A 25,961-nucleotide genomic window follows, 5' to 3' on the forward strand; every position below is an offset into this window, starting at 1 on the left:
CATGCCGGACGATCCGAGCCCACTGTCCCGCCCGCGAACTCAGGGGGAGACGGAGGAGCTGGCGGAGGAGACTGGCGCCATTCCTCCGCCAGCTCCATAACCACTGTACTGTAGGCTGCAACAGGAGGCAGCCCAGTGCCTCACTGCATGCCAGCTCGAACGGAAAACAAACAAACACCAGCTGTTGGCCGCTGCACTGAGCCGGGCAGCGCCGGGGAAGTGAGGGGGTGGTACTGGAAAGCCCCTGCCGGCCGTGTCAGTCATCCGCAGTCCGCACCCATTACCCAGCCGGCAGCCCGGATCCGCCGGAGCCCGGACCCGCTGTGACCGGGAGGGAGGGCAGTTCAGACCGGCCCCTGTCGCTGCTCCGGTGCAGACCGGCGCTGCTCGGAGCCCGCGGCACGGACGGAGACGGCGGCCCTGCCCCCGCGGCGGTCACGTGCGGTCGCGGACGGCGCACTCCTCGCCCGCTACCGAGCGGCGACGTTCACACGTTTCGGCCGCCGGCGCCGCCGACGGCCGGCCGCCGCTCGGTGACAAAGGCGCCCGATGGGAACCTGCCCGCGGGGTGAGCACACGAGACGCGCCCGCTGGAAGACGCCGCTGACGGCCGTCACTGCAGCCGGGCGCGGCTGACCCAGATGGTCCACGGGGTGTGACCTTGGCCGGCAGTGAACAATGGGGAGCCATACCAGTGTTCTAAAATTGGATTTTGGATGGGTGTGCTGACGGAGAAAAAAAAATCGTAGGATGAGAAAAAAGGAAATAAATAACCAAAGTGTATTTGCAAAATGGTATAATGCCAATTTGTATGCCAACTGATAAACCAGGATTTCATGTCAGAATCTTGACAGGTTGTGAAACAAAAATGTGGGTGCATCAACCTGTCAAGTGACATGTAAACTGGCTGTTGGAAATACATGAAACTTTTTTCAGAGAGGACGCTAAGTCGGTCATTCGTATTTTAGGGATGAAAGTATTTTCCCCATTAGGTGTAATTTGCCACCAAAAAGTCTGAAAAATGGAACACTGAGCCATACCGCACCTGGCGCGACCCGCGGCACCAGCTGCACCACAGCGGTCACCAGCCCGTGCAGGGAGGCCGCTGACCTGACCAGCACACGGGTCAGTGTGCACTGTGTATCTCTCCGCCGGGAGCGCCGCCCGGCTGAACGGCCCGCGGCGCCCCGTGCCGCCGGCCGCCCAGACGCAGCGGCGCGGCGCCCTGAATGACGGCACCGGAGTACACTCGACGCCGGCGTCACGTTTTCCCGCGAGCGGCCACCGTGACCGGCCGTGACGGACGTCACAGCGAGTCCCCCCCCCCTCCGGCGCGGTGTGTTTATCGTCGGCGGCCACTCGGGTACTCTCCACCAAACGACGCATTCACCGGCCGCCGGCGAAAGCCCAGCCCAGCCCAGCCAGGTAAAACAGGCCTGCAACAAAACACAATGCAGGTAGAAATCGGCGGCGAGTAAAAGCGAGTCCGTCGTCGGCGGGAAACTCGCCACAGTTGGGCTGCCACATGCTCCACTGACGCCACGACGGCGGCGCGGACTGGTGACGGCACACGGCGGCCGCAGAGGCGCGCCGGCCGAGCCACGGCGGGCCGCACTGCCACCTGCAGCCGGCTGTCCCCGCCACTGACCCGACCTGACGTCTCAAACCAGATGCAGTCCAGGTAGCTGAGATAATAAAAAGTGAGGGCAAGTTCAATAGAGGCATTCATGGTCATTATTAGATAAGACAGAATCCCGTTAACACGACAGTTGCTCGATAAACATGCCCGGTAGCGTCGTTGTCCCCCCGTCGTAGTTCTGTCAGAGCCGGAAGGAGGTCTAAGCTATGCCAGGGCCTTTTCTACCAAACCAGCCGTCTGCGGTCTGCCGGGCACAGTTCGTTAGGCAGCGTCCTCGCTCCGTCTCCGCTCCGTCCGCGGCGTATTCTCTGCTCCGTCGCCGAGCCCCACCCGGCTGCGGTCGGGCGTCGGCGTTTCCCGTGACAAAGTGACGGGCCATCGCGTGACACGCTCCATCGCCCACGCAGTGTCCCCGGCGTCGCGGCGGCGTCGCGGCGGCTCTGCGGAGCGGCGCGCGAGGACGACGGAAGGTCGTAGGGGTCACCGCTCTGAGGCGCGGAGCCGGAAGCCCGCCGGATTGCATCAGCTGGTATCACACCTGAGTTGACGGACCAGCGCACACGGCCGGCACCACCCGAGCTAAGCAGCTGGAGCGGCCGGTCCACAGCCCCGCAGGCGGCCGGAGCTGAAAGAAATGTGTGTGTCAACAATGGAGAGCTCGACATACGCCCGGTCTGGCAGGCGGCGTGGAAATCTGGTATGTGACTGGCACAGAAACCGACGAGGGCCACAGCACAGCCGAGTGGAGGAATACACCGAAATGACGACACTGGTACCGACGAGAAGGCAGACAATGCCGCTTAGGCTAACGGCACGCCGGCGGAGGCGTCCGCACCGGGGGAGAGCTCGAGGCTGAGGCGAGGAAAAGACGCCGCCATGAGCCGGCCTTACGCACAGTCCCCAGTAAAAACGGAGAAACGCGGTGCAGCGACCGACGGCGCGGCACGACGCGCTCCTGGAAAGTCGCTGGCGAGATCGGCCGGTCCACGGAGGTGCCACTGAGCTCCCCGGCGGACCTGAGCTCGGTGCCGCCGCCGCCGGGTCCAATCACTCACCGTGACCAGCAGTGACCCGGTGACACCTGCCGCCGCCGCCGCCCCAGCCGACCCGAGCCGGCGCTGCCACCAGCCAGGGCGGCGGCCGCCCCCCACAGCGGCCTTTCACCGGGCTGTGGCGGCCGACTGTGTGCATCACCCGTTCAGCTTTGGTGGGCGACGGCGCGGCACCGGCGGCATTCACGGTCCGTGACCCGGCTGCCCGTAAATACCGTGAACCGGCGGCCCGTAAATACCGTGACCCGGCTGCCCGTGAACACCGTGACCCAGCGGTCCGTAAATAACGTGACCCGGCGGGTTAACTCCCATCTCCGAGTCTCACCACATCGTGATATTAGCCGTGAGCGAGAAGCCTCGGCCCTGAAAAGAGCCCGCGCTTCGGTCTGAAAGGAGACGGTTGCTCTCAGAAGATAGTTAAAGTCGGTATCTGCTTTCGGGTTTTTCGTTATCAGCAAAGGGACGAGTCTCCCTTCATTTGCACATTTCATGAGAAGACAAATGAAAACTACAAAACTTGAAGTTACAACACGCAGTAAAACTAGTGGAAAAAAAGCACGAAAAAAGGATCACCACGGGGTAGCGTCGGTGCCAAAGGATGTGGAATATGTATCATCCCACGGATAACAGCGAATGCGGCTCTCGCGGGCCAAAGCGAAGCCCCGGGGCTTTGCGATATGACCTATATCTCAATCAGCAATCAGCAGTTGTGGGTTGGACGATTGTACGCGCGACCACTTTGCAGCCGACGGCGCCACCTGCCTCGGACAGTATCCAAAGCCACACCAATCCCTCATCTGAATGTGGCTGTGGGCCCATGAGGCGACTGTGAGGGCGTCATTGGTATTCAGCAGCCGGTGCGCCAGGGGGACCCTCCATAGTTCTCCCGAACAGCCCGCCTGCGGACGCTGGGACGGTGACGGCGCCATCGCGTATGCCGCTCACCACATGGGCCGCTTTGCTGCCCCTTTTTTGGAAGATCGGGCGGCCGCTCGGTGCGATGTATGTCCCATAACGCCGAGTCTGAGCCGCATGCAGCCAGCCGGAGTGACGCCGATTGAGCGAGGGAGTGGGGTCAGCTGAATCAGCCAGACATCCCCTTAAATTTGAGAGAAAAGGATGGTGTGCCACCAGTGGCCAAGAGAATAGCAGGATCTTAGCTTGGCTTCCCTGAGTTCCCATATTGCAGTCCTGAAATCTGAATGCGCTGGTCGAGAAAAATGCACGCCATCAAAAGGTGTTGCTCGAAAATGCATTGGAGCCTGGAACCCAGCACAACCAGCACAATAGTCAGCGAATATGGACACGTCACCAGTGCCTGCCGTGAACTTCTGCAGACCATCCAGTAGCAGCGAACGATCCCCGAGGAGAGATAACAGATGTGTCAGCGGAACGGTGACACGCTCTCCCGCCCGCCATGACCGCGGCTGAACGGACGCGCCAAGTGAACCCCCGCTCACATCATCCTACCTACCAGTCACTGTAATTCCCAGAAACCCGCAGCCGCTGGAGCCCCTGATTCACCATCACGGAATAAACAGACGGAGCTAGCACACGCCAGAGGCTTCTTGGATCGCTGGGAAGGTGACGATGTAGATTGTAGACCCACGTCCGAAGCAGCAATGGCATTATACATACTGCCATCGATGCCACCGGAACTATTAAAGTCTCCAGTCCTCAGCCTGAACAAAGCGACCATCAGCCGACGAAATCGATCCGTGGGGTCAAAGGGTCGGGTGGTTCCTGCGCACCGCGGGACATCCGGTGCCGGGTGGTACAGGAGCAGAGCGTCTGGCCAGCGGGCTGGTGCACCGGCGTCCGGCAGCACCCATCGCACGAGACAGCCCCATGGCCGCCGCGTACACGCGCCATGCCGCCATATGCGCCCCCGCTCCTCCCGCGGTGAGTCAGTGGAGCCGCGCGCCGCCACTTTGCATCGACGTTTGGCCTGCAGGCGGCAGCCGAAGCCGGAGCTGCGGGTTGCTGAAATTCCTGGGCCCGGCAATGGGTCGAAGGGAAGGTCGGCCAGACCTAAGGTTAGGTGAAGCACAGGGCTGCGCTCATCGTGCGCTGTTTGACCGGGGAATAAATCGACCAGGAGCGCCACCATACGAAGTAACTGATTATTGATATTTTCGACAGCCGACTCACGTAAAATCCGGCCACAGCAATCATCACGACAGAGCGCCATATCTATCAGTCCCAGGAAAAACTGATCATATCCAGCTGACATTGCCCGCACTATTCACATCTCCCTTCACACCCCATATGCAGTAGCGGCGGAACACCTTCAATTAAGGGGGGGGGGGGGCATTGCCGACTTTTGGTCCCATTCTATCCATGCAACGCCCATAGGGCTAATGCTAAAATGCCAAAATCAAAGGGGGCACGGTGTCCCGGTGCCCTCCCTGTTCCGCTGCCTATGCCTATATGATGTCGTCCACATACTGTCAGCGGCTCCACCGTGCCGAGTCGGGGCGGCGTGCAGGCGACGGCCGCGGGTTGAAGGGACGGAGAGCGCCTCCACCCGCCGTGACGGCCACGCCAATCAAGCCGCCGCCGTAGCCGAGGGCGCAGTCCGACCGTCCGTCCGTCCGTCCGTCCCTCTGTACGGCTGGCTGCCGCGGGGACATCCGAGCGAGAGCGGACCCGGCCGATTTCTCCGGCCCTCGGCCGTCCTGGCGGCGGTCCGGCCGGCGTCAGAAACATGGCGGCCGATGGTGGTCCGTCCAGCCGTCAGCCGGTCCATGTGCTGCTGTCACCACTAGAGATGCCCTTTTTGAACCCGCGAACCCGCTTTCTGCGGGTTTTCAAAACCCGCAGGGTTTTTGGCGGGTTCGAGAAGCAAAACTTGTCGTGTGGCGGGTATTTGGCGGTCAGACTTAAGAACCTATAATTTTTTATTTTTTTTAGATGCAAAACACAATGCCAAGTGCATTTGCTCAGGTTAACAATACAATATTCATCAAAACAACTTTTAAAACAGAACCAAATATAAAAATATACCAAGGAAGCACATTTCAAATGCAAAACTGAAAACAACCAGCAATAGCATCCACAGTCTGGCAATGACCAAACCAGGGTACGAGCAATAAACTACTAATAAGCATAAATAAATGCTGATGAAAGCATTCCATAAAACATAAAAGACCCTGAAAGCAAACTTATAGGAAGCTGAACTGAAGTCTATGTGCACTGTGCAGTGTGCACTAGATATACATTATGGAAGAACCCAGACTTAAATGAGATGTTGAAAATCAGAGCAAATGCCACATGTTACTTTATTTGCGTCTGGTCGGCATAAAAAAAGAGCTATCAGCTAAACAAAATTTGATGCAAATTCATTGATTACCTATCCTACTCTATGTTCTGTTCCACCCTATATTACGAAAATAACACACCAATTACCCTTACAAAAAATCAAAATATGGACTGGCCGGCCCAAACATAACGCAATACAATACTGGCGCACTTCCGACATTCTGACAAGGATTGGCATTTGACTGCGTCAATTTTGGTCTCTGAGGCGAAGGAAAGCTGTCATTGATGACGCAATAATTTTCAATCAGTTTTTCTGTCTTGGTTTTTGAATGCCTCAAAATAGCAGTTATACATGTTACAAAACCACGTAGCTGGTCGCATTTATTTCTTTTGTCTGTTTACGTCCTTATCATTTGTATGCCGACAGATGACCAGCCGGAGAGCATTACCAAGACCATCTATAAAATCATTACATTTAATTTAGCATTTACTGTCTCTTTATTTCTTAACCGGTGATTAACCTCTGAATTGTAAAACTTTAGCTGTTGTGTAAAATAATTTAATCAGAATGGCACATGAATATGCATTATACAACAGTGTTTTCGCAACAAGTTCGACTAACTACGGCCGCAATAATTTAGTCGCTGTAACATTCCTCGCAATCAGCTGTTGGTGACGCTTCTGACGCATGTTTCCAGAAATGCGTGGTTCATTGGTGGTTAGTTGCAAGGCCATATATGTTATTATAGTTGGTTTTTGCTGGGATTTTGCAAGATTTGTTTTATGTGTACATCGACTGGATATGTAGATCGACTGGATACTCATTATTCACTGTGTCACTATTTATTTTTAACTGGAAATCGCATATCTTTTTATATCAACATTCATTTTGATAACAATATCATTCCAGAGTGAGAGGCCTAACATTGAGAGGGAGCCAGAGTGAAATTTTGATCCTCAGCCAATGCTGAAGGGTAAGGTGAGAGAAAGATTTTACTGAACTCTTCAGAAAGGAATTTCAAATGTATTGATGCATTATTCATTTTCCACTATCCAGTGTGCACTTCCTGAGGACTTAGCATAGCAATTTCAAGTCCTTACTATTTGTTTGGCTGTCTTTTTCTGCACAGCAATGAAGCAAGTAAGGTTTATATAGCTCTAGCATTGACTCAGCTGTATTTTTTTCTTGCAAAAGTATGTTTTTAAGATTGCGGGTTTTTTGCGGGTTCGGCTCAGCCAAAATCAGCTTGCGGGTAGTTGTGGTTGGGCAAGGGGTAGCTGCGGGGCGGGGCGGGTAATGAAATTGCAAATTTGGGGCATCTCTAGTCACCACCGAGACTCCAGCACACACCCACCGCCATCAGCTCTCGGTGGATATACAGAGCTCAGCAGGCCGTCTGGGTACTCCCCGGACAGACCCGCGGTGTTATCACACACAGCGTCACGGCGTCCTGGCGCCGCACCGCTCTGAGCCAGCTCATCCCGCCTCGGCCGGCCGTAAGCCTTTGCTGAGCCGCAATCAACACGTCACCGCCAAACAGCCGAGTCTGGCAGTGTGGGACGGCGGTGCTGCTCGCCGGTCTCCGGCAGACGCGCCACTATGGGTGACGTCAGACGTGCCGTCCCCGACCCGTAACGGCCGTACAGACCTCCCCCAGGGAAATCATCGGCACAAAGCCAGACGGCGTCGGGCCGAGTGTATAGGAATATCGGCGGAGACGGCGGGCCGAGTGTGTAGGAATATCGGTGGAGACGGCGGGCCGAGTGTGTAGGAATATCGGCGGAGACGGCGGGCCGCGCCAGCCTACATAAAAATAACTCGGAAATTATATGGGCTCGAGCAGAGCAACTGCAGACAAATGACTCATTTGCATACCAGTATTTACCACTGATGAATAGTTCATCAGCACCCAGCCAAAGCCCATGGAAGTCCCATTTCCCGGTCCAGAGCGCCCACAGTCCGCAGGCGGCCGGCGATGACAGTGTCGCCGGCGCGCGCTGTTCGTCCGCCGCCGGCACTGGCCCAGATCCTGCGTCTGGCGGCCGGCGCGGCCGGCGCGCGCGATCCCGTGACCCCGATGGCGGCCGGGTCACCGGCGCGGCGGCGGCGCACGGCCACATTCCAGGGCCGCGGCTCCCACCGGCCGGCCGACAACCCGCCCGCGCTGGCGGTGTGCGTACCAACCACGGTGTGACCGGGCTGGCCACAGCCGGCAGCCGCTCACAGCACAGCCCGCCCGAGCGTCACACGCGTGAAAAGGAATACAAAGTAAAAATGCCACGGTGAGATTCAGCCCAGTGGCGTGCTTCGCAAACTGCTACCGCGTGCACACACAACGCTCCAGTGCACACTGCAGGCCATTGCACTGTGCACAGCTGCACAGGGCAGCGCTGTGCACGTCCCAGACCGCAGGCCATCAACTGCACAGGGCAGTGCCGTCAGATGGCTGAAAGTGAGACGTGATCTCGCAGTCGGACAGCCCCCGAGCGGCTAACTGAGTGAATTGGCCCTAATAAGGCCGATGTCCCCACCGCAGCTCAGCTCCGGGTGACGGCGACAGCCTCGTCTGCTGCGCAGCTGCGCGGCAGGCGCGGATACCCGGCCACATGGGCTCCGCAGCCACCGCCCAGAGCACGGCAGGGCGCTGTTCGTCGCCCCAGATGGTCGCCGACTCGCCACTCACACATCCTACAACAGCGGCCGATCGGGAACAATCAGCCCGCATCGACAGCACAGAGACTTTCCTCGAACTCCGACCAGCCCGATTCGGCCCCTGGCCGCGAGGTGTACCGTCGGCCCGATTTGGAGGCGTGCCGCTGCCGTGACGGGCCGGTCTGCCGCTCGTGGAGCCGGTCTGTCCGCAACACGGCAGTCTGTCGGCCATAGGGGTGTCGGTCTGCCGGCCTCAGGGGCGCGGCGGGAGCAGTGCGCTGTGCGACCCGCCGGCACAGTCGCAGCCGCCCACACCGCCACCCGCCAGTCCCAGACCGGACGGACGGACCGACGGACGGACGGACGGACGGACGGACGGACGGACGGACATCATAATCGGCCGAGATAGGAATCCCGGACGGACTCTGGCCGGACGACATGTGACGCGGACGCCGCTCGGCCCAGGCCGGCCGGCATGAGTCAGAGCATCTGCATTTAGATCGACAAACGGGACAAACGACACTCCCCGGAGGTGGCCCAGTGTCGCGTCGTCCCCGCACCTGTCCGCGCCCAATCGCTTGACAAGCTTCAGAGCCGCTTTATACACGCTTTATATGTAGTTATATGTCGCTTGTAAGTATAGATGGGCAAGGAACAATGAAAACAAAGCTGGGAATCTTTCTAGTTAGGTAGTGGCACAAACGAAAAATGAGCGAGTGGAACGCTAAAACGCCACTGTCAAGCGCCATACCTGAGAGCTCGAGAGCAACAGCCTAACACGAGAATGGTGACAAAACAGATCGACACCGGCTGCAGAAAACTAACCACCCTCTCAGGCATCCAACAGACACCCCATGATTGTTCGGATACAATCAAATCCAGCCCCGCACTTAGTGTCGACTGTCGTTAATAATTGAACAGCAGGTGTCCGGATTCCATTGATTCAGCCGCGCGGGGCGCGATCCCTGCCTCCGGACCGGGGCGGGTCCGAGCTAATCAATGTCTGCCGCCGCTCCCGCCCACCACTGCCGGAAACACCTGCCAGGATAGTCCTGGTCACCGTCATATAGCCAGCCAGCAGTACCTTCAGTGTCGCAGAGCAGGCCAATCGACCGTCGACAGTAAATCCATCACCACCTCCCAAAGCCAGAATCACTGGCGGCCTGACACCGTCCTCATAAGTCAGCAATCGCCTCCTATGAGCGGTCCCGACCGTTGACCGGTGGCTCTAGCAGCCCTCACCTTCCTCCCCCACCGTCCTTCAGTGTACCCAGTCACAGGGCGGCCTTCGGCCCACCCCGGCCAGCCAGCTGCCCGGCCCGGCGGCTGCCCGCTGCAGCCGACATTGTGCCCGCCCGGCCGGCGCCGCAGCTGTAAATGGCGTACCGGTGATAACTCTGGTCGGGCGCCATCGCCGGTCAGGTGAGGCCGTCACGGCCGGCGGCGCGGTCAGGGACGGGCGAGTTCCGCCGGCGCGGCGGTCAGCCGGTGGGAGGCATAGCTGACAGCCTCCATGGTCCAGGAAGACTAGTGACTAGTGAGCCATCCCGCCCCGGCACCGTCCGCAGCCGAGTTCGGCGTGCGCAGCCACGGGCAGAGCAGCTGCCGGCACACAGTCACTGTGAGCACAGTGCAGCTGTCCGCCCGCAGGCAGCGCCAGCGGCGGCCCACAGAGCTCTGCATTGCATGAGCCACCCGGCCGGCCGGCCCGGCAGCCGGCAGCGGAGGGGTAGGAGGAAACGGCCTCGCGTGCCGGCAGCCTCGTGTGCCATCAGTGATACCCGTCCCCGGCGGTCAAAAATGGTAGGAAGCCAAATCAAGAGCACGCTGGAATGCGAAACAGGTGCTTATCGAGCCACCGCTGTCATTGGAATTGGTTTAACAGCAAAGAGCATCAGCATTAACAGCACAACTAGCAGGACAAATCTGTCATCGAGGAACAGCACCACAGCACAGCACGTTGAACAGACGGGTAAATTCCGACAGCACCGACAGGAGGCCGGTAGTCGGCGATATCGCCCTTCCTACCCCTATCAGCCCTGGGCCGGCCCGCATGGGTCGTCCGCGCGGCGACCCGGCCGGCAGCCAGCCTGCTGCCGCCGGATCGGCCGATAGGCGAGGTTCAGTTACCTGCTGGGTGTCCGCGCCGCGGCGGGTGGGGCTCGCCGGCCGCCGACCTCAGCCGCTGTCGATGTCACCGGCGTCACCCGGCCGGGCGCGCTGCGTCTCACAGAAATAGCGCCGCCGCCGCCGCTGTGCGCGCGGCCGCCGCCCGCCGGTCACAGCGCGTCGCTGTCGTCGGCGGCGCGTCGGCACCGACTCGGCGGCTGCGCGGCCGCACCGAGCCGACCGGCTGGGCCGCGGGCCCGGCCACCGGGCACCGAGCGGACTCAGCCAGTCACCAGAGCGGGTGCGCGCCTCACCCCGACATCACCATATCAGCGGCGTACTTCCCGGACACCACAGCCGTCGCACTGCACACGAGCCGTCCCTGGCCACCGCACTTGCACAGTCGCCGTCCTGCCGTCCTGCACACGGACACCGGCCGCGCTCGCCCGTCGCGTGCTGCCGCCGCCACGCCACGCTCGGCACTGGCGGCGGCGGGGCGGACCGAGCGGCGGCGGCGGACCGGGCGGGTCTCACCGGCGGCACAGTCGCTCCACCGTCCACAGAGATAGAGAAACTCCACACGCCAGTCGGCGCTCGGCAGATAGGGAACAGCGAGAAAAAGAGACTGAAAATCTGGGGAAGGTAACGGCTGGACCATGCAGAATGAGCAAGAGCATGAGCACTTGAAAGACAACGCAGCCGCTCGGCACCGGCAGGGGGCAGTGCAGTGGCGTCTGCTGTTCAGCAAAACCATATGCGAAAGAGGAAAAGTCCACTCAGCGAACCACCTTGCTCAACCGTCGAAAAGTCACAAGTCACCATTCGTTATAACAAAATTATACCAACAAAGAGGAATTTCCGATATTATTATTTATTATCCAATCCTTGAGGGAAGTGTCACAATCCAGCCAAGACGCGGCCCAAAATATGCGCAGCGAGACTCACAATCTTCGTCAACTGGTCTGGACAACATCAATTCAAACAGCATTGGAATGGGATTCGGATCAGGTGAAGCCTCCCACCGGTATGTCGAATTTCCTCAGAGCCGTGACGGAACGCACCGGAGTGGAGAGCATGCGGCTGCGAAACACGGCTCGGATACGAGGGTTGCTGGCTGCTGCCGTATCGCAGCACAGCGTGAGGTGCCGACCGGGCGACCCGCCCCTGATCGAGCTCCCGTGTCAAACAGCCGACCGAGGCGCAGGCCCTGGCCGCTAGACGGCCGGCGCGGCGGTGACGTGTCCTTCAGAGCGGCACACATCGGCGCCGGCCTCCGGAGGCCGTGCAGTGCCGGCACAAAAACCGGCACCTAACGGGCGGCCGACGCGGGCGCGCGCCGCCGCCGCCCGCCGGCCCGTGCCAAAGGCGCCGCACCGCGCGCCGACACCCACCGTTCGCGGCAGACACGCCCCGACCTGGTGCACACCACCGTTCGCGGCAGACACGCCCCTGACCTGGTGCACACCCACCGTACGCGGCAGGCACGCCCCTGACCTGGTGCACACCCGCCGTACGCGGCAGGCACGCCCCGACCTGGTGCACACCCGCCGTACGCGGCAGGCACGCCCCGACCTGGTGCACACCCACCGTACGCGGCCGGCACACCCACCGTTCGCGGCCGGCGTGTGGACGCTGTGTTTACAGAGCTCATCGACGGCGATCCCTGTTAGAAACACGAATAATGGTGGCAGCAGCCGGCAAATGGCCAGCCGACATCAGCTCAAGCTCACCGATTTCTGAATGACGGGAAAAGAGCCGGCGATGGTAGGCGGCAAACCAATCCAGTGAACACATACAGGTAACAATAGAAACCAAACACTTTTAGGATATTAATTAGATACCGTTACCGGAAAACCGGAAAGCCCATGACCCAACCTTGTCACACTTCTCCGAAACATATGAGAGGAACACTTATTCGAATTTGGTAAACGCAGCAAGAGAATTATCCATGCTGACAATCTTCCCGTGTCAGCTTATATGCAGCGGCGTTCACTGGTAAACCCAGACCCCGGTCGCCCGGTTCAGCGCGCCGCTGGCGGTGCTGCGTGCAGCCCCTCTGGCGCTCTGCCCGGGGTGTCTGCGCCGCCGCCGGTGACTCGGCTGCTTACAAAGAACAGGCTTGTTACCCAGTCGCCGCCTCGCAAACGGGCGATGACATACAGAGCACGCCCGCGGGCCGGCGTGGGCCGGGCGGCCTGCAAGCGACGCCGCACCGCGCACAGGACGTCCTCAGCGGGCCCATTGTTTTGGCCGGGATTCGGCTCACAGTTTTACCGCACTGCACTGTAATGAGCCGGTCCACACAGCTGGGGTCAGCGGAAGCACTGCGGCCATTCCGTGTGCACAAAACATAGCGACAAGGCGCGCTGTTTGCAAGGTGGCGCTCCAAAACTGAGAATATCCGGGCTCGTCCCGCTCAATATTCGACAGATTGGGAACAGCCCTGGACAAATGGGTCGATTTGTTCAAGTACAAAACCTATACATGTTTCGGCCTGCCAGAGACCACAGGCAATTGATTGCAACTAGCCACACTTGCAAACGAACGGCACAAGACGAATCGCTACACGGTAGACGCCTGCGACGAACGGCTAGTCCGTGAGCAGCGCCACAGACACGGAACAGCGCGCTCCTCAACCCCCCGTGAGTGTTCCACCCGTGTTGGATGGTGGGCACGCAGTGAATACCGTTGGAATGGCTTCCGTCCACCGCCCGCAGCACTCTGACGCCGTCGTGTCGGGTCGGAGCCGCGCGGCCGAACGCCTTGATGTGTTTACTCCGCGGTGACTGTCTGCTGGGGAGGGGGAGTCGCCGACACCGACGGACGGGGAGGGGGAGTCGCCGACACCGGCGGACGGGGAGGGGACGGGACCAGCTCGGAAAACGGCGGCCGCGTCACCGCCGACGGAGCGGCCGACCTACACTACCGACCGACCGACCGCCGACTACAGCCAGCACACCTCCAAGGACAGGCCTACAGACAGACCTAACAGCCAGCAGACAGACCGACGGTCAGACCTACAGACAGACCTAACAGCCAGCAGACATCCACGGACGGACCTACAGACAGACGAAACAGCCACAGACAGACCGACCAACGGGCCAGCCCAAGCAGCCAGGCACAATGGTCAGCCAAATTATCAGCTGAGGGACCACCGCTCAGTCCGGGCAGGATTACTCAGTCCGGGGACGGAGCTGGCGGTCCGAGGACGACGGACCGGCCGCCGACCACCTCGCGGGTCAGCCGATCGGCCACAGACGGAGGGCACGAGCGGCAGCACAGCCCGCGGCATCACCCCGCCGTGCTGGAGCCGCGAGGTGACGCCTGTGGGCCACGACACAGCCGTGACGCCAAGAGCCCCGTGTGGCAGACGCAGGACCGTGCCGGGCGCACCCAGACACTGGGGTTAGACGCCTCAGTCAAGTGTAGCGAAGGTAACTGAGCCATCATACCTGACCACAGACACTCCCAATATTTGTGTATGATATGGTGAATACTTATGGTGGATTTAACATGCAAATAAGTAGGCACTTTAGTATGAGCTGCAGCTGAAGAGCCCGGCACATAGTTATACAAGATAAGCAGAGGTACCCATATCCACTGAGTCAGCAATGACACACGATTTAAAGGCACCGGGGAAGTGGACTCTGTAAGAACCTCAGTCAACACCACACATTCAGCCTGGAAATCACCAAAAGCCTGGCGTTCCCTGACGTGGTGGCACGGTCAAAGTCAACGCCTCCCGGGACAGACGCCGCGCGGAACCACGGCCGGTCAGCCCCCCCCCCCCCCCCCCCCGACAGCCACCGCCCCGAGCCCTGGTCAGTGACGGGACATGGCACGCCTCCGACCGACCACAGCCACCGCCCGAGACCTGGTCAGTGACGGGACATGGCACGCCTCCGACCGACCACAGCCACCGCCCCGAGCCCTGGCCAGTGACGGGACATGGGACGCCTCCGACCGACCACAGCCACCGCCCCGAGACCTGGTCAGTGACGGGACATGGCACTTGGCAGCCAGCAAACCCGGAGCCTACCAGGACAATCAACAACGCCCACAAAATGTCCAGGGAAAATAATACGAGGACTTTCTGGGCGCACAAGAAGGTACCATACAATTATCAAGCATTCTTCCAGGCAGGGAGCTCCCCATTCTATGCGTACCATGTACTCTCCATTAATGAAAAGTGGAGCGTGAGCAAATGTCTGCTAACTGCTTCCCTTTCCATGTCAATTTCTCCTACTAATCAAATACGTTGATGATTTCAGAACTTAACACTGGTATGACAACTGCCACTGCAAGACTTGGCCAGAACTACATAGCAACAAGGGACTGAGAGTTATTGCCTACTGGTCAATAAGCACAATGAAAGGCTTGGACATTGTTTAATAACTCTAATGTTTAAAATAGTTTCCTTTTTGTAAAGTTTGGGTCACAACCCACACACCTGCTACCAATATAGACAACAAATTAAAGCATTTGTTCACTGTACACTGCAGGGACACTGGCCAAGAGTCATTAAAAAGCAAGCCATTCACAACATTATTTATTATTGTTAAGGGGTTTTTGGGCGCTTGGACTAGGTACATTGGCCATCGGCGCCATTATTGTTAAAGATGTTTCCATATAGGCACCTATGTGAAATTTGAAATAACTTAACACTTAACATTGACAAAGAGACATACCTACCTAACAAAGAGACTGGTGAAATTTAAGTACATACTATTGCAACAACCCAAGCATGGAAACCCATGTGATTTTATGATGCTCCCAGATTCCAGTTTCTGCATGTAATTTTGCTTTTTAGCAACATTTCAGCATGTGCCTAAGCTAGTTACCACTAATCACCCTCCCACCTGCTTCCTCATTCATGACCAAATGGCATGGGTCCCTGGAGGAAAATCTACAAATAAAAGCAGAATCAGTAAAAAAAAAAAGGTCAGGGCCAGGCTCCAGTTGCATAAAAGGGTCTAAATTTACCTTAAAGGAAGACTGCCACCTTCAAAAAGTTTTCTCAGATCGGCCTATGATTTATTCCCTGGACAAAACAAAATTTTAGAATTCACCTGACAAAGTATCATCACGTGAATCGCGAAAAAAAATTGTCGATTATCATACAATTATCAATCGGTTAATGTCTAGCGACAATGTTTACACATCACTAGACTTCAAGGTCATAAGATTATTACATTTTATTTGAAAAAGTAAGGTATTCTATGATTTACTAATATATGATTTCATAAGAAATTGGCCATGTTTAATTTATTTTGCATTTAAGTTCGTAAAACATTTAAAAATCATGGCTCATTTGGAATGGGTCTGGCCCATGTTAAACCCCATTTCCCACACTTTTTTGGAAAAAATGAACTACTGAATATATAGGTTTAACTTTTATTTTGACACTCCAAAATTCTTCTCTGATCTCGAAACAATCAAAGTTTTGACATATATTTATCAAAAGATAAGAAAATTCATGTTTCAAAGTTATCGATAAACAGTAGAGATGTCGGTTTTCTTGGACTAAAAAAATGGCATCAAACTGAACTTTGGTCTCCGATTTCTCGCAAACGGGTTCGAATTTCGGAAAACCGACTTCAGTCTGGGACATAGGTGGCTCAGCTCTAGTGAAAACCGTTTTGTGGAAAAAAGGTGGCAGTCTACCTTTAACAATGGCATCAATTTACAATGAATAGGTACCTACATACTCTATCTAGATATTCAACAGTGCCCTTGCTTGAGAGCATGTGGAAAACAATTCAGGCCAGTCAGTCAGATCAACAACTGAGACCATGGGCAGCATTTTAGGGGCACTACCCAGCAGCAGCTCTTTGCTACACTTCACTAACTATGTATGTACAGGTCTCGCGGGTTGTAGCGGTAGGTTTTGCACCTAGAAAATTTAGTGTACTTCAGGCTATATCTTCGTCGTCTTAAGCTTTTAAGTGTTGAAGATGCGATCGACTTGTTGGGTAACAAGCCGGCCATGATCGTGTAAAATGGCTTCATCGTAGATCGATTAGTTTCTGAGATATAACCGGAAATGTAAAAGTGCAAAACCTACCGCTTAATCTCGCGAGACCTGTACTTTGTCACTCTTTGTTAATCAATGCAATAGCTTTGTATTGTTCCTGTGGTTACATTAAAAACATTTATCAACACTCAACTCAGTAGCAGTAAAGCAGGCATCACACTTTTCTCAACCAGGGAGACAGGTGCTGTAGGTTAGGTTGTAGGTTTCAGGTTTAGGTGGTATGTTTTAGTATGTAGGTTGTAGGTAAGGTTAAGTTAGGTTTGATTAAGTTTGGTTTGATAAGAAAGTATGTCTGGGTATAGTGCGTCTCCTTGGTTGCAAAAAAGCAAGTGTGACACCTGCTTTACAACTAGGTAGGGGAGAGCGGGGCCAGTTGAAACACGGGGTCAGATGAAACATGGCTTTATTTTCAACAGTATGCAACATATGGCGTTGCCGACACCACTGCGCATCCGCGCTCGACCACTTCCTTTGTCAACGGCGTTTGGTCGGCAAACGGACGGTAATTTTGATTTGACACTTGTTTTTGTGTTTTTGAGGGGCGTTTGGGACAAATCGTTTTTATGAATATTTTGTGATATCTCATATACCTTTGTTTGCTGAAAGAAGAACTCCTGGCTCCGGAATAACACTTTATTTGGCCCCTCATTCAGCATGATGCCGTCCCTCCAGCTCGTTTGACATGTGCTTTACGGCGCGTGCGAGATGGCGGGAGCGGATGGGGTCAATTGAAACGCTTCTCTGAGGGTCAGTTGAAACAGGGCCACAGGCCGTTTCAATGGACCCCGGTGACCTTTGCAATGGTTATTGTTCAGGGGCTGTAAACATTAAAGGAAATAGTCCACCTTTGAAATGAGCTTTTAAACTGAAATAGTAGTTTAATAGAGCTCAATTTTTGACCCCTTTTCTCCAGCCGTTTGCTTGAAAGCACACTATAGCCTGAGATATTTCTCATTTTTCTCATCCGCCCATTTTACCATGGTCTATGTACTTTATGTCACCTATTATGAGGAACTTTGCACTTTTAGCTTTCCAACGACCTATTGAATGTAGCATTTGGAAAAGTAAACCGGACAAAATATCTCCTTAAGAAAGTGGCCTTAAAGAGGAAAACATCCCATTGTTAAGGATAGGTGCAATTGACCCCATGGGCTGGTTCAATTGACCCTCGCATCGGGGTCATTTGAAACGGGCGTAGAGCTGTTTTATAAGCATGCGTTTGGCAGCAAAATATGTTTGAAACATAATTTTACATATCTTAAAATAAAGCCAAAAGAGCATATTTTTTTCATGGCATTGTGCATTTTTCGATATGACAACTAGATCTCCTGTGCATGTCAATATATAAAAAGTGGTTCAACTGGCCCCACTCTCCCCTACCCAACACACCAACTCACCTTATTCAGAGCTGTCCTGTGCAGAAAGTTATCTAAGCAGTCTTCCCTTCGGAGTTCAAATATTATCACCATGAATTGTCATGATGAGCATTTGTCAATGATTTTATCAGAATTACAGTTCAGCCTGGTTATTGCCTTGATAGGTAACTGTAATGAAGGTAAGTTATCAGATATAGTTCAAAATAAGGCCCCGGCCTTCGAGTAAGGTTAAAGGAACCCTCCCACCTTCAAACAAGTTAATGGAATTAGAATATAAGTGATGTCCCCTGGTTCAAAAAGATCAACAATGAAATCTACCAAATTTCACCAAAAAATATACTGGTTTTCAAGATATTACTTTTACTTTTGTTCACTTTTTGGGACCTGCGCTGTTCCTACGATATCATTTGGAAGCAATAATTTGGCATCCTTAAACTAAAGTGCGGCAGATATTGCAAGCAAAGCAGCATATACCAGTTACCACCACATTTTACTGATAGTTATAGCATAAAATTTGAAAAGTTAGGCCTCCGCTGACATCACAAATTCTAAGAGGGCATTCAGATCCCCCTTACAATCTGAAAACTGCAATTTTGAAATTAAATATCTCTGAATTAAAGCAGTTCTTGATGCTGTGGGGTGGGTGCCCAAACTGAAACCGGTAAGTGCAAGCCAGGGTCCCCAACTTGCCAATCTCAACTCAAAACTAATGTTAGGATGGGATGATCACTTTAATTACAGAACATGAACACTTCAGTGTAATTTAATCCAAGTCAAGGCTAAAAACCTCCCAAGCTTTAGCTGCGCTGATCTGGAGGGCAAGTTGAAGTCACGGTAATGCTCATCTATTTCCGAGGTCAGTGAAGCCAACCTACCGAAACGAGGTACCAATCACAAAAGCAAGCTTATTCTTGTTCACATTAATTTAAAGGTGAATTACAACTATAGAGCAAAATAACTCGATAAATGCATAAAATTCCCGACGATCAATCACAGCTGCCCACCTCTCGCATCCCACACATCACAATGCGTGAAATTCCTTTGTGCGCCATATTCGCCTACGAGTGCAATGAACTCGACTAGCGAGTGTTCGTGTGCCTCGTCAGCATCAGTCAGCATCAACTACATCAAAGTGACTCGCAACCGATCATTTCTTTCAAGCGTTTTTCATGGGATTTTTGAAACGCAGGTTCTTAAACATAGTAATTCAAGATGAATATATTTGTATTTTTGTTAACTCGTCACCTGCCATATACCTAACCTAACAGGAAGCTGGAGTGGACTGGAAAGGGTTCAGAACCAAATGGCATGCTCAAATCGTGAGCAGAGCGAGCATGTTTCACATACCTAAACATTTGACGGTCGTCAAGTTAGATGTAAGTGAATCCTAATCTATAATCTAAGATTCGGAATCAGGTGAGCCCCTACGATTTGGACCAAACTTGGTCAGTGGATAGTACGTAACGTCCTGATTACGATGTACCCAAAATCTAGGCTCGGCCCGCCATATTTACGAAGTTACGGATGTTTGAATTTCAAGGTCATTCGGGAGAGCCCCTACGATTTCCGTCAAAATTTGTGTACAGACACTCTATATGCTCCTCATTACGAATATCACAAAATTTAAGCTCGGCCCGCCATATTTACGAAGTTACGGAGGATCGAATTTCAAGGTCATTTGGGTGAGCCCCTGCGATTTCCGTCAAAATTGGTATACGGACATATTATATCCTCCTCATTACAAATATCATAAAAGTTAAGCTCGGCCCGCCATATTTTTCAAGTTACGGAGTCACAAAGTTACGGAGTTTCAAGGTCATTCGGAGAGCCCCTCCGATTTTCGTCAAAATTTGTATGCGGACGCATTACATGCTCCTCATTACGAATATCGTAAAAGCTAAGCTCGGCCCGCACTATTTCAAAAGTTACTGACGTTTGAAACTCACTGAAATTCAAACATCTCTAACTTTTGAAATAGTGCGGGCCGAGCTTAGCTTTTACGATATTCGTAATCAGGAGCATGTAATGTGTCCGCATACAAATTTTGACGAAAATCGGAGGGGCTCTCCGAATGACCTTGAAACTCCGTAACTTTGTGACTTCGTAACTTGAAAAATATGGCGGGCCGAGCTTAACTTTTATGATATTTGTAATGAGGAGGATGTAATATGTCCGTATACCAATTTTGACGGAAATCGCAGGGGCTCACCCAAATGACCTTGAAATTCAAACCTCCGTAACTTCGTAAATATGGCGGGCCGAGCTTAAATTTTGTGATATTCGTAATGAGGAGCATCTAGAGTGTCCGTACACAAATTTTGACGGAAATCGCAGGGGCTCTCCCGAATGACCTTGAAATTCAAACATCCGTAACTTCGTAAATATGGCGGGCCGAGCTTAGATTTTGGGTGCATCGTAATCAGGACGTTACGTACTATCCACTGACCAAGTTTGGTCCAAATCGTAGGGGCTCACCTGATTCCGAATCTTAGATTATAGATTAGGATTCACTTACATCTAACTTGACGACCGTAAACATTTGTCCATTAGAGATGCAGGATTCTGCAACTTTCCGTGATGGGCCACTGATGACCAATGCCAATGACTGACCCGACCAGATCCGACTCAATCAACATATGGGCAAGGCCCTATATACCTACCTATGTATCACCTATATAGTTATAGGCAAGGGTATAGGTACCTATATATAGGCATATAGGTATGGCCAAGGCCATATATGGGCTTGGGCTAACGCGTCTGTCGGCAAACTCTTATAAGGCTTTGGGCAAATTGTGAGGGCCTTTTAAATCGCCGTGATAAAAGACGGCTTTTTACGCATGGATGTGACCCTATAAATTTCATAGGCGCCTTTTTGTTCGCACTTAGGCGCCTTATGGCTGTCAGAGGCAGGGTAGGCATGTCAGAGGTGCCATTACAGGCCTCATCTGCACCCCTCTTGCATGCAATGCCAATCTCTTGCATGCAGCAGCCCCCTCGCATAGAGGTGCCCTATGGCCTTCATATCACATATGCGCCCCTCATTTGCATGCAGACGCCCCTATGGACCTGAGAGGCGCCCCTCTTTCGCATGCAGGCACAGGGCACCACAGGCGCCCCCTTCCCTTAGGGCTTTAGGTGATGCCCCCTCCCCCTCTGAGGGATGCTTCCCCATATGCCAGTTTGTCCGCACCGCTCGTTGAACGTGGTTACGCCACTGCTGAAAAGCTGCGGAGGGGCGAAGGCAAACTGCTAAAAAAGGGACAATGTCGTAAGCTCGGATTTAACTTCCTTATGCATAATGTTCGGAACGAACTTCTTGTTGATTACTTCAGTCTTCCCCACACGCGGAGCGGCAAACGCTCAGTGCCCGCCAACACCGCCACCTCTGCCCGCCGACCCCTGAGCGCTGTCCCCGCCAGTGTCCGCCGACCCCCGAGCGCTGTCCCCGCCAGTGTCCACCGACCCCCGACCAGTGTCCCCGCCAGTGTCCGCCGACCCCTGAGCGCTGTCCCCGCCAGTGTCCACCGACCCCTGAGCACTGTCCCCGTCAGGTGTCCACCGACCCCCGAGCGCTGTTTCCGCCACCTCCGTCTACCGCAGTGGCGTATCTAGGATTTCTCTCAGGGGGGATCCGCAGTCAAAAGGGCCCTTGACTGACTGGGTTGAAAGGGCCCTTAAGTGGCAAAAGGGCCCTTGTAGCCTGAGTTGAAAGGGCGTTAACCCGCGCCCCGTAGGGAGGGGGGGGGGCGAAACGGCCCCCTGTCCTCTTCCGTAGCTATCTCCTAAATGACTGCAAATATCGCCACCAAACTTTCAGGACCTCTCTGGGCATCCATTTTACACATTGTGACCAATTTTTTTCCAGAGGCTATGATAGGTTGGCCGCAAATGACGTCAGAATGACGTCATGTTCTGCCATTTTCGACCCCAAAAAAAAGGTTTCGCAAGAAGAGCCACAGGCCTACAGAGCCTGTGGTGTGGAGCCTGTGTTCCGACTTAAAAGGTGTAGAATTGACAGGCCTAGGTCAAATCTGAGCACAGTTTACAGAAAGAGCATTAAAAGAGCTTTGATTGTTTTGTTGGGTTGGGCCCAGGCCCTTTCGGTCTGACGAGTCCATTTCTGGCCTCAAAGGGCCCTCTAGTGGCCCCCATGGTCCTTCTGAGTACCCAAAAGGGCCCTCTGTTTTCTCTCCAGGGACCCTTTTTACCTCAAAAGGTCCTCTTTTACTTCAGATGGCCGTATGTTGGTCTAATATATGAGACCCCTGGTGGCCTAAAAAGCCCTCATATCATCTAAGGGGACCCCGTGTTTGCCTTAGAAAAGAGGTCCCTCCGGGTGCCTGAGAGGCCGTTTGTGTCCCAAAGGGCCCATTGTTCAGGCCTCATAATGTCCCTAGTTGGCCTAAAAAGTCCTCTGATTGTCCTAAAGGGCCCTCTGTTCGCCTCATAGGGCCAGCTTTTTCCTCAGAGTGCCTGATGACCTCATAGAGCCCATAGTGGCCTGACATAGCCTTCATATCACCTCAGAGGGCCCTCTGTTGTAAGGCTCGAGTGGCCTTCTCAGAGGGCTCCGACTGCGCTGTGACTGACAATTGTTCACTCTTATCCCCCTTTTGGGTGACCTATTTCCCCCTCTGACACCCAAGCCAAAATACAATTTTGGGACACTGACTCCGAGGGCCAGTTGATTTTCAGAGGGCCCTCTTTGAGGTGGATGTTAGGGCCCTCTGTTCGCCTCAGAGGGCCCTCTGGTGGATTTAGACTTCAGAGGACCCTATTTTGGCATCAGAGGGTGCCTCTCTGTGGCATCAGAGGGCCCTCGGATGCCTCACATGGCCCTATTACATCTCAGAGAGCTGTCTTTGACCTCAGAGGGATCTTTTTTACTTCTTTATGGTGTCTAAGGGGCCCCTCTGGCCTTTGTTTGCCTCAAGGGGCCTCAAGGGGTCCTCCGATGACTTCCAAGGACGCTCTTTGATCTCAGAGGGCCTGATGACCTCATAGGGCTCATGATGGTCTGACATAGCCTCATAGCACCTCAGAAAGCCCTCCAGTGGCCTCAGAGGGCACTTTGTGGCATTTGAAGGCCCTTCATTCGCCTTAGAGGAGTGAGGACCCTCTTTGATCTCTTTGATCTCTTCGACATCAGAGGGCCCTCTTTGAGGCGGCTGAGAGGGCCCTTTGTTCACCTCAGAGGGCCCTCCGGTGACCTCCAGGGACTATCTTTGATATAAGAGGGCCGTCTGGTGGCCTCATAGGACACCTTTTGGCCTGAAATTGACCTTGGTACCTCAGAGGGCCTTCTGTTAGTCTTAAGGGGCCCTCTGCTGGTCTTAGCGGGCCCTTTGTGTGTCTGGGAGGCCCCCCTGAGTGCCTGAGAGGGCCCTCTGTGTTTGAGAGGGCCCTCTGTGTGCCTGAAAAGGCCCTCTGTGTACCTGAGAGGGCCCTCTGTTTGCCTGAGAGGGCCCTCTGTTTGCCTGACACATTGCCCCAACAGACGGTAAATAACTTTTGAAAATACCAATTTCCAATTTTAGTGTTTTCTGGACCAAAATTTTGCGAGGAATCCGATGGTGTGGTCCCCGAAATCTGAAAAATTTCCATTTTGGAGATAGCACCTATTTTTTGAAAAATAAATATTCGTCAGGCTTAATAGTCAAATAAATTGGAAATATAATGAGTTAATTTTTGTAACAACACTAGAATGTGTCGAACATGAATTAGAGATATATTTTAGCTGAGATGATACTATATCTGCGCATACATGTACATGAACTAGTACATTAACCCTCGTCGGCCGAGAAGGGGTGGGGCGGGTGCCGCCTAATAGGGCTTTTCGCGATAGCTTAAAACTCGCTTAGGGTAGACAGCTGAAACTTGGCATACCTAATCTTTTATTCAAGCTGGATCTTTTGACCTCAACTGCGTTTTCAGGTTAGGTCAGGTCACTGACCTATGACGTCATAAATGAGCCTCTGCACGGTCCTCAGAAGTTGCAACTTTGCAACGCCCTCAGTGCCAGAGGAACTTTCACAGGAAGATGAAACTTGCAGGACCTAGTATCCTTTAGAGGTCTCACAACTTGTATATCTTAGATTTTTCCCAAATGTCACATGAGGTCAGTTCGGTCACGTGACCTCACCCTAATAAGTCAATGGGGGAAATATGAAAACTGTTATTTTGGCGCCGGAAATGATCTAAAACTGTCCCAAGCACATGAAATCGTGGTTTCATGTACTCTTTGTAAGGTCCGATCATGAAACCACGATTTCATGTGCTTGGGATAGTTTTAGATCTTTACCGGCGCCAAAATAACAGTTTTCGTATTTCCCCCATTGACTTATAATGGTGAGGTCACGTGACCGACCTGACCTCATGTGACATTTAGGTTAAATCCGAGATATACAAGTTGTGAGACCTCTGAAGGATACTACGTCCTGTAAGTTTCATCTTCCTGTGAAAGTTCCTCTGGCACTGAGGGCGTTGCAAAGTTGCAACATCTGAGGACCTCGCAGAGGCTCATTTATGACGTCATAGGTCAGTGACCTGACCTGACCTGAAAACACAGTTGAGATCAAAAGATCCAGCTTGAATAAAAGATTAGGTATGCCAAGTTTCAGCTGTCTACCCTAAGCGAATTTTAAGCTATCGCGAAAAGCCCTATTAGGCGGCACCCGCCCCACCCCTTCTCGGCCGACGAGGGTTAATGTACTAGTTCATGTACATGTATGCGCAGATATAGTATCATCTCAGCTAAAATATATCTCTAATTCATGTTCGACACATTCTAGTGTTGTTACAAAAATTAACTCATTATATTTCCAATTTATTTGACTATTAAGCCTGACGAATATTTATTTTTCAAAAAAATAGGTGCTATCTACAAAATGGAAATTTTTCAGATTTCGGGGACCACACCATCGGATTCCTCGCAAAATTATGGTCCAGAAAACACTAAAATTGGAAATTGGTATTTTCAAAAGTTATTTACCGTCTGTTGGGGCAATGTGCTGAGAGGGCCCTCTGTGTGCCTGAGAGGGCCCTATGTGTGCCTGAGAGGGCCCTCTGTGTGCCTGAAAGGGCCTCTGTGTGTCTCAGAGGACCCTCTGTGAGCCTGAGAGGGCCCTCTGTGTACCTGAGAGGGCCCTCTGTGTGCCTGAGAGGGCGCTCTGTGTACCTGAGAGGGCCCTCTGTGTGCCTGAAAGGGCACTCTGTGTGTCTCAGAGGGCCCTCTGTGTACCTCTGAGAGGGCCCTGTGTGTTTGAGAGGGCCCTCTGTGTGCCTGAAAGGGCCCTCTCTGTACCTGAGAGGGCCCTCTGTTTGTCTGAGAGGGCCCTCTGTGTGCCTGAGAGGGCCCTATGTGTACCTGAGAGGGCCCTCTGTTTGCCTGAGAGGTCCCTCTGTGTGCCTGAAAGGGCCCTCTGTGTGCCTGAAAGGGCCTCTGTGTGTCTCAGAGGACCCTCTGTGAGCCTGAGAAGGCCCTCTGTGTGCCTGAGAGGGCCCTCTGTGTACCTGAGAGGGCCCTCTGTGTGCCTGAGAGGGCCCTCTATGTGCCTGAAAGGGCACTCTGTGTGTCTCAGAGGGCCCTCTGTGTACCTGAGAGGGCCCTGTGTGTTTGAGAGGGCCCTCTGTGTGCCTGAAAGGGTCCTCTCTGTACCTGAGAGGGCCCTCTGTTTGCCTGAGAGGGCCCTCTGTGTGCCTGAGAGGGCCCTATGTGTGCCTGAGAGGGCCCTATGTGTGCCTGAGAGGGCCCTTTGTGTGTCTCAGAGGGCCTTTGTGTGCCTGAGAGGGCCCCCTGTGTGCCTGAGACGGCCCTCTGTGTGCCTGAAAGGGCCCT

The 25,961-nt window shown here is 53.8% G+C and overlaps 1 protein-coding gene across 1 annotated transcript in view; it reads right to left on the bottom strand.

The window, feature by feature from the left end:
- The window catches only part of LOC122391740 (rho GTPase-activating protein 32-like), a gene marked incomplete at its 3' end in the record, with an annotated part of 146,115 nt that extends 127,827 nt beyond the window's left edge, over window positions 1-18,288 (bottom strand). Inside the window, exon 1 of the mRNA XM_043385959.1 lies at window positions 18,146-18,288. The remainder of the gene's footprint in view (window positions 1-18,145) is intronic.
- Between the last annotated feature and the right edge of the window lie 7,673 nt (window positions 18,289-25,961).

The sequence above is a fragment of the Amphibalanus amphitrite genome, unplaced genomic scaffold (genome assembly GCF_019059575.1).
Source record: "Amphibalanus amphitrite isolate SeventyFive unplaced genomic scaffold, NRLGWU_Aamphi_draft 000452F_arrow, whole genome shotgun sequence".
NCBI lineage: Eukaryota > Metazoa > Arthropoda > Thecostraca > Balanomorpha > Balanidae > Amphibalanus > Amphibalanus amphitrite.